This window comes from Candoia aspera, chromosome 1 (genome assembly GCF_035149785.1).
Source record: "Candoia aspera isolate rCanAsp1 chromosome 1, rCanAsp1.hap2, whole genome shotgun sequence".
In the NCBI taxonomy this organism is placed as follows: domain Eukaryota; kingdom Metazoa; phylum Chordata; class Lepidosauria; order Squamata; family Boidae; genus Candoia; species Candoia aspera.
Window position 1 is genome coordinate 88,068,795 of NC_086153.1, and position 16,065 is coordinate 88,084,859.

At 40.2% G+C, this 16,065-nt stretch overlaps 1 protein-coding gene across 1 annotated transcript in view; it reads right to left on the bottom strand.

Annotated features, from left to right (window-relative positions):
• Positions 1 to 9,835: 9,835 nt before the first annotated feature.
• Positions 9,836 to 16,065, bottom strand: part of UTRN (utrophin) — a 398,463-nt gene continuing 392,233 nt past the window's right edge. Inside the window, exon 32 of the mRNA XM_063309056.1 lies at positions 9,836 to 9,846. The gene's annotated coding sequence lies outside the window, so the exon portion shown is untranslated. The remainder of the gene's footprint in view (positions 9,847 to 16,065) is intronic.

Below are 16,065 nucleotides of genomic sequence, written 5' to 3' on the forward strand. Positions count from 1 at the left end.
AAAGCTATAATCCAAACTTCATGATACATTTCCCATTTTTTTCTGGACCAATAAACTAGACTGAACAGTGGGAATATTTTTCACCCATTTGTTGTTGCAGGAAAAACAAAATGTTAATTTAGAACTTGAGGGGAAATGGGCAATAACAGCCCTTCATCTTAGGGTTTGTATTTTTTTTCCAGCAAGATTAGTTGCTTTTTAGCTCTGCCTCCACTCTGAAAAGGAAAACATTTCAGTCTGGCATCTCTAATCAAAATTATTTTTGAGATTAAACATTTTTACATATGAACAAGCCACAGAAGGCTATGGCTTGAATGTAGAGCTTCCATTTCTAATAGTACTAAAGACAACAATCCAAGTATGATCACAAATAGGATTTCCACAAGTTTGCACACCACACTTTACCAGACCAGTTAAGGGTTTAGATGTATACTAAACTTGGTAACCTTGTCTATGTGTATATGGGACAGGGAAAACATGTTTGTTGGCTGAGTGTATTGTCCAAACCAAACAGTTTGGTTAACTTATGACTCAGTGCAGTCCAAGAACCTAGAACATGGGTGAACTCAATAACTGGATTGATGTTACTGTAGTGGATTGAGGGAATGGTCTTGAGGGATAGGAAGAAGAGTTGCTATGAAGCCAATGGTCAGATAAAAGAAACCTGAGTCTGGGACAGAACTGTAACCTGAGAAAACATATCAGACAAGATCCTCCGTGGTTCTCAGAAAGATAAAGGGAGGGAGTGGGAAAGGGCATTCAGACTTGCAAGCTTCTGTTACTTACTGTATCTGTATAACAAAACTATTAATGGCCTGCATGACTTTGGTTTCTCAGTCTAACTTGAAGGGCTGACAATTATGGGGACCCTGCAATAGACTGAAAGAAAAATGATACAAGCTAAAGATGGATGAAGTTTGTCAATCTCTTGTGGATTTCCAGTGCCTGGTAGGCTCTAAATCAGGGTTTTTAAAAACTGTGTTCTTGAAAAGCTTCACAAGAAGTTGAATTGGGTTCCATGAGAGACTGGGGGGTGGGGGGGGGAGGTTCTCTTGAATGCAGGCATTTTTCTGTCACTAGAGTTTGATCAGGTGTTCCAAGGTTTATTTATTTATTTTTAGTTAACAGGTTCTGCAGCCTGAAGAGTTCTGAAAATTCCTGCTCTAAATCTACCTGGTCTTCAAAAAGAAAAACCCTCATTTCAGTCAGTAAGTATGCAAGGTATTCACAATTTATCCTGCAAAGATATTCTGAGCTATTGGTAATAAAACACGCATTAGGCCAAAGTCTTCTCCAAAATACTTAACTTACTTCCTTCCTTCCTTCCTTCCTTCCTTCCTTCCTTCCTTCCTTCCTTCCTTCCTTCCTTCCTCCTTGGATATATTCCAGTGCTCACTCACCATTTGCTAGAGCAAATGGCAAGACGTGAAGGTCTCATAAGTTAAAAATACAGTTTTATTAAACATTATTTATAGAAAGTAACCAACTAGTTTGCACCAAATGGATTTTGTACCTAGATTTTACTTCCAATGTGCAATTATAGCAATATTTAACTGCAATTTCTATCTAAGCAGTCTGATTTTCCAATGGATAACGTATTTTCCTTGTGCTTTTTTGTTAAATCATCATAATAAAATGTAATGACCTCTTTTTGCCCTTATACTAAAGAATTGTATCTGTACAGCTATAAAAGGTATTACAGTGCATTTGAAAAAAAGAATATATTGGGAAAACCAGGTTTCTATTAAATATTTTATACCTTTGCCTATTATTAAGAAATAGAATTATTAATCAATGCATTACAAACCAGAATTTATAACCAGCAGATTAGACACTATTGCTGAGAAAAGCAAAGGAAAAATAGCATTCAAGTGCATTTTAGAAGAAATATAGAGGAAGTTATTTATAGTTACGAAGATTACAAATCAGCAATTAATATGGGAACTACTGTCTTGAGAATTAAAATGCTTTATGCTTCACTAACATTTCTATTTGGTTCATCATCCTTTAGTCCAAAACTTTCAATATAAAGAATAAGAATGTCACTGGTCTTAAAACAGAGAACAGAAAAAGAGTGCACTACAGAGATCTAAAGACAATCAAGGAAAGAAAGTGTAGCCATTAATATATCTAATTGGGTTCTAAGAAACAAAAATGTAATCTGTTCCAAAATGAATGTTTCTTCAACCACACAGCTTGATCTTACCTTTTAAAAAAAATGAATTCTAGGTGACGGTGCTAAACAGGATTTATAGTGCTAATCCATGCAATCAGCAGAACAAATCCCACCATCTTCTCAAGAGAAACAGAGAGCTTAGATGAGAAACTAAATGTTTTAAAATGTATTAGTATATATAATTCCAGTAGGCATCTATAATACTGTATGTCTCTCTGCAAATCAAACATATTACTAAACTGACTACAAAACATACCGGTAGAATATCAAGTGATAAAGAGACTTCAGAAAACAGAATATTGTTTATGACTTAAACCAAATTAAAAGAAGAATTTGCCCAATATTCTTGCAAAAGCACCAGCTTTTATCAGGCTTCAGACAGATTCACGTCTGTTTCCAGCGTATATGCTGGAGGATAGAAAAGAGCGTCTCAAGATGCAGAAAATGCAGTAATGTTTTTCAACAAAGGAAAGGTGGTTGTTTTATCAAATTAAAATGCAGCAAGGTACTTTAGTTCATACCTGCCAAAATTTCAGACAAAAACAGGCATATGGTTGTTTCAATGTGCCTGCATTTAAAAACAATAGCAACAATTGCCTACTCAATGCACATTTTTACTCCCAAGCCACAAAGTGGGGAAGTATTGTTTTTTTATTTCAAGGAGAGTATGCAGTATAGCATACAGTACTAGAAAACATCAGAGTACCAGATGCTGTTCAGAATCACTATGTGTGGTAGTATCTGATCCCAAATGTAGATTAGATTTAGAATATGCTACCATCCAACCATCCATCTGATCAAAATGTTGAGAATGATCTTGAGATGAGAAAGAAATCAGGAGAAGCTATAATAATGGAAGACTTCAATTTACCTCGTATTTGGGGTGGGGGGGCATTCTTGCTCAGCCCACAACAAAGAAACTCGAGTTTTAGAACAGTCTTGGAATCAACCAGAAGGAAGTCAACCGTGGATTTAATCCTAAATGGTAATCATGATGACCTATTATGAGATGTAAGTATTATGGAACCAATAGGAAACAGTGACCATAATGCTATTATGTTTAGCATACTTGCAAAGGGTGAGGAAAAAACTGCCAGCAGGAGCTAACCCAGTCACATTTCACTACAAAAAGAAAAGCTTCCTGTGTGAGAAACGAATTGTTCAATTAAGGTTAGGGCTACCATATTTAGGCAGCAAAAATCCAGACAACCACTAGATGACAGCAAAGAGATACAGGAAAGTCTAACTTCTGACTGCCATCTAGTGGTCAACCACAGTTTTGCAGCTGACTTAGGATAGCCCTTAGGTGGGCCTTGATCTGGTTCAGCAAAGCTATTCTTATGTTCTCATGACAATGTTGGTCTGTCTCTGCCTAGGTCCAAAGGTAGACTTAAGAATCCATCTTAGGAGTCCAAACACTCTTCTCCCACATGTTTACTCAGAAGTAAGCAAGGGCCTCAGCTGCATGCAGTTACCATCTCACTGTACATTAACTGCAAAAACTTTCACAGGTTTATAATATATAAACAAAATTTCATCAGGAAAAACACACTTTGAATGCATCAGGACTTTACCTCTCTGCTCTGCTCCTAGCCATTCATCAAGCAAATAACTCCTGAGACTGGGGGCGCAAGAAGAACTGCCAACTTACGCTGCAGGTGGGAAGCAATTTGCTGATGTTGTTAATTTACCATTTTTACGATTCTCAGGTTGCTTTTGCCCTTAATTGCAAGATGGTTTCCTTTCAGCTACTGGAAGAAAATGGATAAAATGGGTAAGTGTGCCCAAAAGAAGATTCCTAAGGGGATAAAATAAAAATACAAACAACAGCTGGGAGGAGCTGCGTGAAGTTGTCAGAAGACTGAATTCAGTTGTTTAGGGCCCAGGATTTTATAAGACAGGATTTTGTTGCAGGACTACCCTTTAAAGAATGCTGGCAGCCTGGGAAATTTATAATAGCAATAGAATGGTTTGGTTTTTTTCTCTCGTGTTTTCTGTGGATAGAGGCTACTAAACCCGATTCTTCAGGGCTGTAAGTGTTATGGGAAACCTGTTTTCCAATCCTGATACAATCATGGACTGTGGCTCATTCATGAGGTAATGCCAGGCTTTGCACAAATACATCTTGTGCACCACTGGGGCCTTTCCTAGATCAGGGGGCACTGTTCACAGTCACACATGCCTTAGTCATCTCCCAATTGAACTATTGCAGTGTACTTTACATGGGGCTGCCCTTGAAGAGCATTCAGAGGATGCAGCTGGTCCAAAATGCAGCAGCACCTGCAGTTTTGGTCATACCAGGGTATGTCCATGTAACACCATTGCTATGTGAGCTGCACTGGCTCCTAGTAGGCTTCCAGGTACAATCCAAGGTGCTGGTTATCATCTTTAAAACCTTACATGGTATGAGGCCAGGTTACTTCTCGGACAACCTAACCCTGATATTTTCTTCCTGTCCTACCAGATCTGGTGGGGTGGACATGCTCCAGGTCCCCTTGGTGAAACAATGTCACCTGATGGGGCCTCAGAAGCATGCTTTATCTGTCATGGCATCTGCCTTATGGAACAGCCTCCCCCCAGAGATACAGATGGCCCCAACCTGTTGGCCTTCAGGAAAGCAGTGAAGATCTGGCCTCTACCCCAGGCACTTGGGTCAGGGTGTTGGTGGAGCTGGCACGGGGTGGTTGCTGGATGGATGCAAGTTTTTATCAAGGCCTCAGTGTTGTTTTAAATTGTCTTTTTACTATATTGTCTTTTTATTTTCATTCCTTCTGGTACATTCCTTTGTGTTTTATTCCTCCTGGTAGATTGGTGGCTATATGTTTGTTTGTTTAATTAATTAATTAATTAAAGCACATCTTGGGGATAATTTGGTGAGGGGTACCTGCAGGGGAGGTCAAAAAAATCAAGGTGGCAGCTGTGACTGCATGGTTGAACCTCTGTCCTTTTTAATGTGTGTTGCATGCATGGCAAGTATAAAAAAAGTAGAAGGCAGGTGATCCAATGGTCACCATCCTTGCTTTTTTGGGCCCCTTGCAGATGCCCCTGGACAATTCCAATGTGTGACTATATGTATAAATGCAGAAATAACATATTAGGCACCCATCTAATTAAGAAATAAATTCAGGGGTTGTTGTTACCATTTCAACACCAATTTAGTTTAAATTCAGTTAAATTAAACAGATTCACCTGCATTTATGTGCACACACAGAGACACAGAGACACATACATGGTTTTGCTTCATGGAAGTCAGAATCTGCTAAAACAGATTTGTGATTCTCAAATTGTTTTTAGTGTCAGCACGGCTTCTCAATGAAAATGGTTGTAACCTATTTCAATGAAACTGAATATATGGTTTCAAGAATCAGATCTGTTTTGTTATTTCAGTGACATACCTCTCCTCATACTTCAAAAACAAGTTCAAATCCTAGAAGAATTAACTGTTCTTAATTAAAGTACATCAAATATTCTGAAAGTTAATGTCACAACATTAAATTTTCAATTGGGTTTCTCTTTCAGAAATATATACCAGCTAATACAATATGGTTTTTATATATAAACCCTAAGGAATTTTTGAAGACCATTTTCAAAAGCAGTCTTCTACCTTAGAAAAATAAAATGTAAATACAGTACATTTTGATGCAGTAAGAACAGCAAAACATCAAGATGAGAAGAAACTAGGCAACACCCTAGTGAAAAACCACCTTCCAGATATCTTGGAGGGCAGGTTATAAAAACAAGCATTGCTGTAATATGTTTAGTTTCTCTTCTTGGTGACCAGCTCTAGAAATGTCCATGTTGGTGCCTCCCCATGTCAGGCTCACTGCACTTGGCACAGGGGAACACTAGTGTGGGAAGGAACTACAGAATGGGTTTCCCAGCTCCCCACCCCCAATGGCCATGGTTTCTCTTACAAGAGAGTCCATGGGGGTCAAGGAAGTCAAGATGGCAGCCATGACCACATAATTGAAGCCCTGACACTTTTAAACCTATGTCTCTTTTGCAATTCAGTAAAATTGCATGGTCGTGGCTGCCACCTTGACTTCTTTGACCCCGCTGTGGACACTCCTGTCCTCACATTAACTCAAAGTGCAGAAAAAAAGTTACAGGAGCAGCTTTCCCATAATGTGAGAAGAGGGTCTCTGATGCTCTCAGTAACTCTGTTTTCACTCCTAGTTTCCTTCCTAAGAAATAAACAACACGTTTTATGCAAATACGTGTCATTAAGCCTTAAAAAGACCCAACTAAATAAAAAGTGGCTGTCCTTCTGATTGCAGCAGCAGCTGCAGGAAATAGAAATGACAGGTGGCTTGGCCCTCAGACATTTTCCCTTCACATTTATCCTCAGCTCCTTTCTGCCTGTAGAATTCCAGATTTGCTTTCCCTCCAAACAAACTATAGCTTCTCCCTATCCCAAATATCCTGAGGGATCTTAAGTCATGGACACCTTGAAAGAACTTGGTTTCCATCCATGAAAGACGTTAGTGGCCTCTAACCATTATCTCACTGTTTCTCAACCTTGGTGACTTCAAGCTGTGTGGACTTCAACTCCCAGAATTCCCCAGCCAGCTGGCTGGGGAATTCTGGGAGTTGAAGACCACACAGCTTGAAGTCACCAAGGTTGAGAAACAGTGCATTATCTCTTCTCCTTGGTTTTGTGTTCCTTCTGGAAAGGACCTACAGAGAAGTGAATTAATGGCATCAATCTTTACTTCTAGTTTTTAAAAAATGAGACATGACCCATTTTTCCATCCTTATGCATCATTGGGCCTCTGTCTCCTTTTTGTCAATCCCTCTGTCCCTGAACTCTACTTCCCTCAGTAATTTGTGCTCATCATCCGGCCTCCCCCATTATTACAATTTTGCAGGTCGAATTTACCCACAGCATCTTGAATCTCTGTAGCCCTTCATTCAATGCCGCTTGGCTGACTATTTAACCATCCCACTCGTGTCCCCTTGTCTCTGCTAGAATGGGAAGCTTTCTTCCGCTGGCAATTAACCTGTGCAGCCACCCATCCACCCTACAGCCTCGAATATTTTTGGCAGGGAAGGACATCTAGGCCAAAGAAAGGCCTTGCCTGTCCAGAAGGTTCACTGAGTCCTCCTGGAGGTATACAGTAAAGTATAAAAGCTTTTTATCTCAGCTAGGAACATGCCTGACTAAGGAGGGCTTTTGCCCTGTGCACAAGACAAATTGAAAACTTCTCTAGGAGGAGGCAAAGGGTTGGGACTTTCCCCTTCCTCATAATATAATCTCAAACTGCTTTGAACAGCCTACCGTGGCAGTATTAATGATTCTTAATGGGTGTTGCAAGAAACACCCATTTTAGTTCAGCACGCAGAGTAATGTAGATTTGCTAACCAGGATTTTTTTAAAAACAAACAAACATGCACACTAAATGGAGTGTGTTGTTGTGCATACATTCAGTAAGAATGTTACACCTTTGGCCTGGTTGATTCTTTTTTTATTATTATTAAAACATTATGAGTCTTCCCTGCCTCTAGCAGTGGAAATCAGCAACAACATCATGATTTAGCACACATGTTTAAACCATGCAGTGCAACAGCAGTTGAACAAGGGACTGTAGAGCTCAGCCTCACTTCTGTGCATTGTGTCACATGTAAAATCAGAGCCCTAGAGCATCACCCCCACTTGACAGACTCAACTGAGACAGGGTCACTATTGACTAGTGTGAACCAAAGTCCCTCTCTAGACATCATGCCACTGAGCTGAAAGTTGGTACCTCACTTAGTGGAGTGAGGTACTCTTAGCTTGGTTGATATTAGTCACTACCTTATCCTTATCCAGAAATAAATGCCCAAAGTGACTTATTGTGCTAATGTTAACCCACCTACTGAATGACTTTCAAGCTCCAATCACCATTATAACTTCTTTTTTTATATCAGGAAAGTTCAGCTCATAACCTCACAGTGTTATTTTTTTGAAAAAAAAATTCACTCAAAGCTGTTGAACTGAATTTGCTTAGCAGAACAAAACAAAGCAAAAAAAAAAAATAGTTCTGGCAACTGATCAGTACTCAGAGACATATTTACAAAAATTATCTGGGGGGGAAACACATTCATTTGACTTCAGCTCCTTCAGAAAATAAAAGGAAGATTAATGGCATTGTCCTCCTTTAACTTTGCTTGCTGGCAGGATTATATAAAGTCAAACTATTACCATTCATAATCATCTTAAACTATGTATAAGATTTATTACTTTATTTCTTCAGCAGTCTTAGATTGTGCCACAGTAACAGTAGGTAACTCAACCTACAATTTGTTGATTTCTGAGTAAGTAGAAATTTTGGCTAGCTGCTTTATGGCTGTTGCCAAAGTGATGCTTAACTGTAGTTAATCTCAATGGACTTTTGCTTCCCAAAAACAGATGATTGCTTTATGCTTAATATAGATTAAACAGTCAACTATTTTACACATATCCATCATTTTTTTCTGCTGTTTTTCTCCCATCTCTTTTTTTCCCTTTCTTAACAACGAGAAGATGACCTTTTAAAAAATTACAGCTGATACAGCCTACTATAACTCAGTGCATGACTCAGATCCACACCACAGGCCACTATCTAACAAGCAGGGAATTGGGACACTTCAAAGAACAGGCAAAGGAAGAAAAAGCTGTTAAAAATGTATATTCAATTTTTTTCATAAAAGGGAGGGAAAAATTGAGAGTATTCAGCATCTTCTCAGTCTTTGGAGAAGTAATTTAATACTATGGCTTTGTTTAGTTAAGAAGGGGCTTTTAAAAATTTGTTTTTAAAGCACATTGATGTGTTTAGTGACACTGGTTATTTGTCCAAAATCACCGACAGGTAATTTCCAGTTTAGTTTGTACCAGCACACTTTCAGTCAATCCCTCTATGCAGATCAGAGCAAGCACACACAGCACCCATTTTGGCTAGCAAACAATAAAACTTGATGTTTAATTATTAAACACTGGCAAACATCAAAATTAGTTACCAGAAAAATAGGACAAAATGCAGGCAAAGAGCAACTGGCAAGGGATAAAAGGACAGAGGACTTATTTATTTTATTTAATTATTTTTATTTATTTAATTAAATTTAGATCACCACCCATCTCCCCCCAATGGATCCTTATTACAAGGATCTTTATTTATCATCTATCTATCTATCTATCATCTCTATCTATCTATCTATCTATCTATCTATCTATCTATCTATCATCTATCTATCTATCTATCTATCTATCTATCTATCTCTATATCTCAAAAGACAGAACTTTTCAGAGCCACTGGAAACAATCCTGTGGGTAATTAGCATGGACAGTCCCAAATGAAATGGCCTTTGGTTATTCCAGCTACTAACAGTAGTGTAGAGATGGAACGGAATAGAGATGGAATGTAGGACATCCAGTGATCCCTCCTTTACTCTGCACCATAAAGGAAACAATTTGGGAGATGGGAATGATGTAGTCAACACTAATACACTTGATATAACCATTTCCATGGTTTAAAAAACCTTGTACCATGGAGTGTCATGGTTCCCAGAATGCAAGGTCGTAAGGAAGAATGTGTTTTCTTTCAGTGTGAAACTACTCTAAAAGCTGGGGAAATGGTGCTGCTCCATGAAAGTGAGACATTGCTTGTGCATCTAACAAATAGAACATCTGTTGAGAAATGTAATGTGGAACTTGCTATCAACATTTAAGATAGGATAAAATGCCCATGGGACAGGGAAATTTCTCCCCTAGAGCATCAGTGCCACATTATGGGGAAAAGACATCCTGGCCTATGGTTTTTCCAAAGCAGTTGTTCTTCTGTCTGTATCTCTCCAGCTTTCTGAGGATCACTTCACTACTCATTTGTATTATCTCAACCAGACAGTTTCTAGTTCTACTCAATCTGTTCTGACAGTCTGTTCTAGTATCTTCAGAGAAACCAAGAATTAGCTTTCCCCAAAGTTTTGAATGTGCAAAGTTTAACCATCCAAATTACTACTCCACACTATTGTGCCGACAAGGAGGAAGCTGATGAAAGAGGAGCTAGGTCAGGTTAAGTGAGTATTTTACAGGTCCTTCTTGCCCTGCTCTTTCCACACCCAAAGGTATTCTTACCCACTAGGGACGGCTATTACTCAGGACAGGGGCATCCATAGGAGGGAGTCGATGGTGTAAAAATGGTGGGTACAACTAGGTGATGGAAGTCTTGCTCCTTTTTTAATATGCTTTGCACACATTTCACAGACATAAAATGGGGCAATGTTTGGTCATTTGATCCTGCTTGCCATTTTGATGTTGTTGCCACACTCCTCCACACCAAGTGGACAGCCTTGCTGGTATATATCTGCATTAGATATTGGATCGTCACAACAAGATGCACCTCCATTTCTTCCTTTCATCTAAATGGAAGCTGCATGCCATTTATTCCCCTGGGTGTTGTGAACATATAGTATTTTCTCTATTACTAGAATGTATGTGTTACCCAATGCCATAGTTCCGTAGACAACTTACAATGATATAATTAAAAAACTATTTGGATCATTTGAGTACTGTTGAGTACTGATTGGAAAACATAACTTTTCAGGCGTCTGTATGAGGATTCTGCTCCAGGTTTATAGGCAAAGAGGAGCTATTATAATAACTAGAGAAAGAGAGGCAGGGAAGTAACACAGCTGCCAAATGAAGGGAAGGAGAGGATGTTAGAGATAGGACAGGTAGGACTGGACATTTAAATGTGACAGGAGAAACTTGAAATGTAGTGATATAGGATTGGACAATGCAAAAATAGAATAAAGTGGTAATTGGGAAAATTGGAAAGAGGAAAGAGGGAGAGAGGGAGGATCAGATTTCAGATATTGTTTAACTAGTCCTGAGAGGAGGGATACAAAGGAAGATTTCAAAACTGTAGATCTCAGCTCAAGGTACAGGACTTGACTATGATTCTCTGATTGGATATAGTTAGACCATTTGGAGTCCGTTTAAGCTTTGTGTATTATAAGTCTTTTTTTTTCTGAAAGCTTGCAGAGGAAGCAAATTGCCTAAACCCAGGATCACAAACTACTAAAGGCTACGTGCAACATTAAGCAAGCTGCTTCAGCTTCTGCAACAAGACTTCCTGATGCTCTCCTCCCTTGCTCACGTATCTCCATTTATGCTTTAAATTTGGTCTGGAGAGTCCTCCAGTATTTTGGAGTAGAATTTGAGAAGATTAATAACCTATTTAGCTAAGGTCAAGGCATTATTGTCAGTTTATGAGGGAATTTACAGCAAAGTGAAGTGAAACAGAGGAAGGGGGAAGAGGAAGTGGAGTTTAAGGCAGAAGGTGGAATGAAGTCTAAGCAAATCGCATCTCTACTGTATTCTAGAAAGGAAGTTGTTTTAAATCTCAGGTGGTGTCTTAACAGTCAGGAATCACGCTGAGACGAGGAGTAGGTCTCTAGTGTTTATTACTGCTACATAAGACAGAAAATCCTAACAAACTGAAGAAGCGTGGGAAAAACCCAGACAGATAAACCCCAAAAGCTAAGGCGGGTCTGATCTGTGTCTCTTTGAATGGCTGCTTAATTCCTCAGTACTACGCATGCATTTTCCCCCCGGATAGAGGCCCCCTCCTGCTCGCCATCAGTACTCATGACATCAGCCTCCCCTCCACATTCACATTCCATTTCAGCCCCCTCCATTCCAGAGGTTTGATAAGCTACTCCCCATGGCAGAATTTACCTATAACAACTCTGTGCAATCCTCTACCAAGATGTCTCCTTTCCAAGCACTCTACCGGGTTAACCCTCGGGTGTTGCCCACCTCCTCCCAGCAGGGAGCTGATCCAGCCGTGGCTGATTTTCTTAAAGAGCAACAAGCCGCACAGGAGTTGTTAAAGTAGCAGCTGAACAGGGCAAAGAGTGCTTACAAGAGAGCTGCAGATGCTCACAGACAAGAGGGGCCAGCAATTGCAGTAGGAGACAAAGTGTGGCTCTCTACCAAGTTTTTGAACTCTACCAGACCCTCCAAGAAATTGGACTCTAAGTTTGTGGGCCCTTTCACTGTGGTACAGCAGATAAATCCAGTGGCTTATCGTTTACAGCTGCCAGCATCCATGAAAATCCATCTGGTCTTTCACAGAGCCTTGCTAGCCAAGGACCCTCCCCCAAGTGCCTTACGATTGCAACTGCCCCCCCCCCACCTCCAGTAATTGTGGAGGGGGAGGAGGAATATGAAGTCGAGGAAATTCTGGACTCCAGGAGGAGGGGAAGGGGCATCCAATATTTAATACACTGGAAAGGGTACCCTGAGGAAGAGCGCATGTGGGAGAATGCCAGAGATGTACATGCACCAACGCTGGTTCATCGATTCCATCAGCTTTTCCCTCACAAACCCAAGCCTCACACTCTACCAGAGATTCCTCACTTGGCTGAGCAAGCAGAGGAATCCCAAGCAGAGTTCATAAGTTTGCAGTTTCCACCCCCGCCTGAAGCCTTCAGACCATAAACAGAGGAGGAGGGAGGGCCGCAGCCCTCCACCTCGGGTTTGCATTTCCCAAGGGGGAGTGGGGACAACTCTTCTAATTATCCCCTGGACTGGGGGTAAATCAGTGATGAAATCCATGGAGATTGTATCCCAAGGCCTACTGGGGGTGGGTAGGGGTTGCAAGAGTCCTGTGGGCTTCCCTGGGAGAGGCTTGGCTCATCTACAGGTATGACAAGAAGCAACGTAACCCTTTATGTCTGCAGTCATCTTAGGCCACCAGTAGTCTCTCAGAGCTCTATGGAGAGTTTTGAAAACACCTCCGTGGCCTGCCATTTGATGGTCATGGCAAAGTCTCAGTACTTCTTCCCTCAATGAGGGGGGAATGTATAATCACCCGCTATGCCAGAGGATTCCTTCCTCCACATTAAAGGGGGAGGCAGTGTCTTGCAGGCCCCTCTGGAGGTTATCCATCCTGGCCCTGGCATACGGGTCCTGTTGCTGCTGAGCTCTGACTCTTGTAAATAGGTCCTCTGCTTGTCTGTCTGGTTCCCCCTCATAGACTGATCAAAGTTGTGAGGTTGTAATATAGTAGCCTGTACCTCCTGGTGAGTAGCGGGGGTTGCCTGAATGGATCCAGACAGGACATCTGCCAAACAGTTCTGCGCCCAGGGAACATAAGAAATAACAAAATTGAAACGGGAGAAAAACTGGCTCCATCTGATTTGGCGTGGGGTGAGGGATCTGGTGTTTTGTAGAAGCTGTAAATTCTTGTGATCGGTGCAAACTTTCACAGGAAAGGCTGCACCTTCTAGCCAGTGCCTCCACTCTTGGAATGCTGCTTTAATTGCTAGCAACTCCTTGTTAAAAACATCATAGTTTCTCTCTGCTGGTGAGAGCATGCGTGAAAAAAAGGCACACGGAAGCAATGTATTCTCGGTTTTGTTTGTATATTGCAATAACACCGCCACAATGGCAATATCGGAAGCATCTGAATGCATTATGAATTGCTTCATGGGATCTTCCTCAGTACTACGCATGCATTTTCCCCCCTGGATAGAGGCCCCCTCCTGCTCGCCATCAGTACTCATGACAGGTGGGAACTGTTGGTACTCATAAAACAAAAGCTAAGAATGGGATATAAAATACTGAGCTCTCTAGCTATTGGTTAGTAAAAGTTCAATGAAAAAAAAACATGGGGTAGTTGCTGTAAAGTATATTTCCTTGTGTTGTGGACCCTTTGTGACTATTGTGGGTTTTCCATATGAGCTCTGAATAGTCTCATCTGAAATATGCCTCGTGAGGTGGGATTACCAAGGAAGTCAATAAATAGAGGGATATTCACAAGTTCTGGAGGCCCCATTCTTTGCTTCAGTTGGTATGCTTTGAGTCATTTAATTAGGTGGTAATATAAGTGATGGATCTCTTGCTTAATCAGCCTTCTCAAAGTGAAGGTTCTAGAGTCAAAGCAGGGCAACTCAGCTTCTTGGTCACCATACGCCATAACCACTGGGAGAGGTCTATCATGTATTCTTTTATTTGAGATGGAGCTCCAAAAGCACATGTTCTTCCCAACATTTATCCTATTGACTTTTAGGGATCAAGTAAAGGACTCTCTCTCAGTTCCTCTCTCTGTCTCTGTTCTGACTTCCCCTAATTGGAGGGCTGAGGTGCTCAGGTTGTCCCTTAAATCTGCTTCTTACAGGAAGGACAGAGTTCTTCCTTAATTCTCCTTTTCCTATTCAGAGATCTTCTATTGGAGCACACAATTGCCTTAATAAATCTGACTTGCCCTTTTGGATCTTAAGCAACTTAATGGGCTTGATTTCGTAGGTATATGATACAAATCACAACAATGAAAAATTCAAGAAACAGTTACCATGTCATGATGCAAATCCTGACTTTTCATACTTGCATATCAACATTGGACAAAAGTACCTTAGTCATGTAGTTTGCATGGTGACACTGCAGTGCACATTTCATCATTTGCACACACACCATTAATGCTTATGCCTGATTCCACTCATAGATGCATGCTCTGCTAAATACAGACCCCAGCAAATGACGTGGAAGTTTACGCTACAACTATCAAAAAATTCTCCCTACATCTTTGACCTGTATGATACATTTATGTTTATTTTATTCAATTTACAGGTAGTCCTCACTTAATGACAATTCATTTAGTGACAGTTCAGACTTACGATGGTGCTGAAAAAACTGACTTACAACTGGTGCTCACACTTATGACCGTCGCAGTGTCCCTGCAGTCACGTGATCACAATTTGGGCACTTGGCAACCAGTTTGCATTTAAATCATCACAGTATCCTGTGGTCACATGATCACCATTTTCGACCTTCCCAGCTGGCTTCTGGCAAGCAAAATCAACAGGGAACTGCGTGATTCACTTAACAGCCACGTGGTTCACTTAACAGCAGTGGGGATTCACTTAATGACCACCACAAAAAGGTCGTAAAATTGGGTCAGATTTGCTTAATGACAGCTTTGCTTAGCAACCAAAGTGCCAGTCTCAATTGTGGTCATTAAGCGAGGTCTATCTGTATAATTTATATTAATTCATAACCTAAAAAACCAAAATCAGGAATGCCATAAGATCATCATATTTTGATTTATAAAGAGAAATGCATTTTGGAAAAAACAACTATAAATTAAATAGAAATTCAGTACATCTCCCTATACTAGGGTGACTTGAGTACCTATCCATCACTATCCAAATCATCACAGTTGATGGACAATTTCAAAGCCTGAGTTCTTGGTTCCAATGATTGTTAGCCCTTTCATATAGAGGATTAACCTCTGTAAAGTTGGTCACTTAGTCACCATAGCGATGACGAAGTTGGAAAACATGACCTATTCATTGTTCTCTGAAGAAGTAAGTGACATAGAAATAGATCTGAAAACCAACAGGTTATGTTCTTCAATTCATGCTTTAATCATTTTGCTTTTGTTCTTGACATCTCCTATCTTTAATCTAATTTAGCTCTAGTGAATATCTGAAAATATTTTTAAAAATTGGAAAATTTTGAGTTTGGATTGAATTTGGGTGTAAATGCTCCATCTCCCACAAAAGTATTCCTCTTGCCATAAGCAAGATAGAACAAAATTATGGCCATGTTGTCAGGGGAGAGGGGGATGATAAGGACTGTAGTTTAAATGCTTGGAAGATATTAGGTTGGTAATCTGATCATTCTTATTTTGTTGTCTAGATTCAGTGTCACTTTGCCCAGAGTTTCTCCTTTAACCACCTTTGTCATGCAGAGTTTTGGATGATCCAATAAATATTAGCAGAGTTATCACATAGCATAGTGTCCCAGACTCATGCTTAGTAGGAACTGCATTCAGAACTAGTTTTCAGGTACCTTACAAGCAAACATTTACTTTCAGGTAAATAAGTAAGACAGGCTGAAATCAGTGAGGTTTACCCCTAAGCAGTTG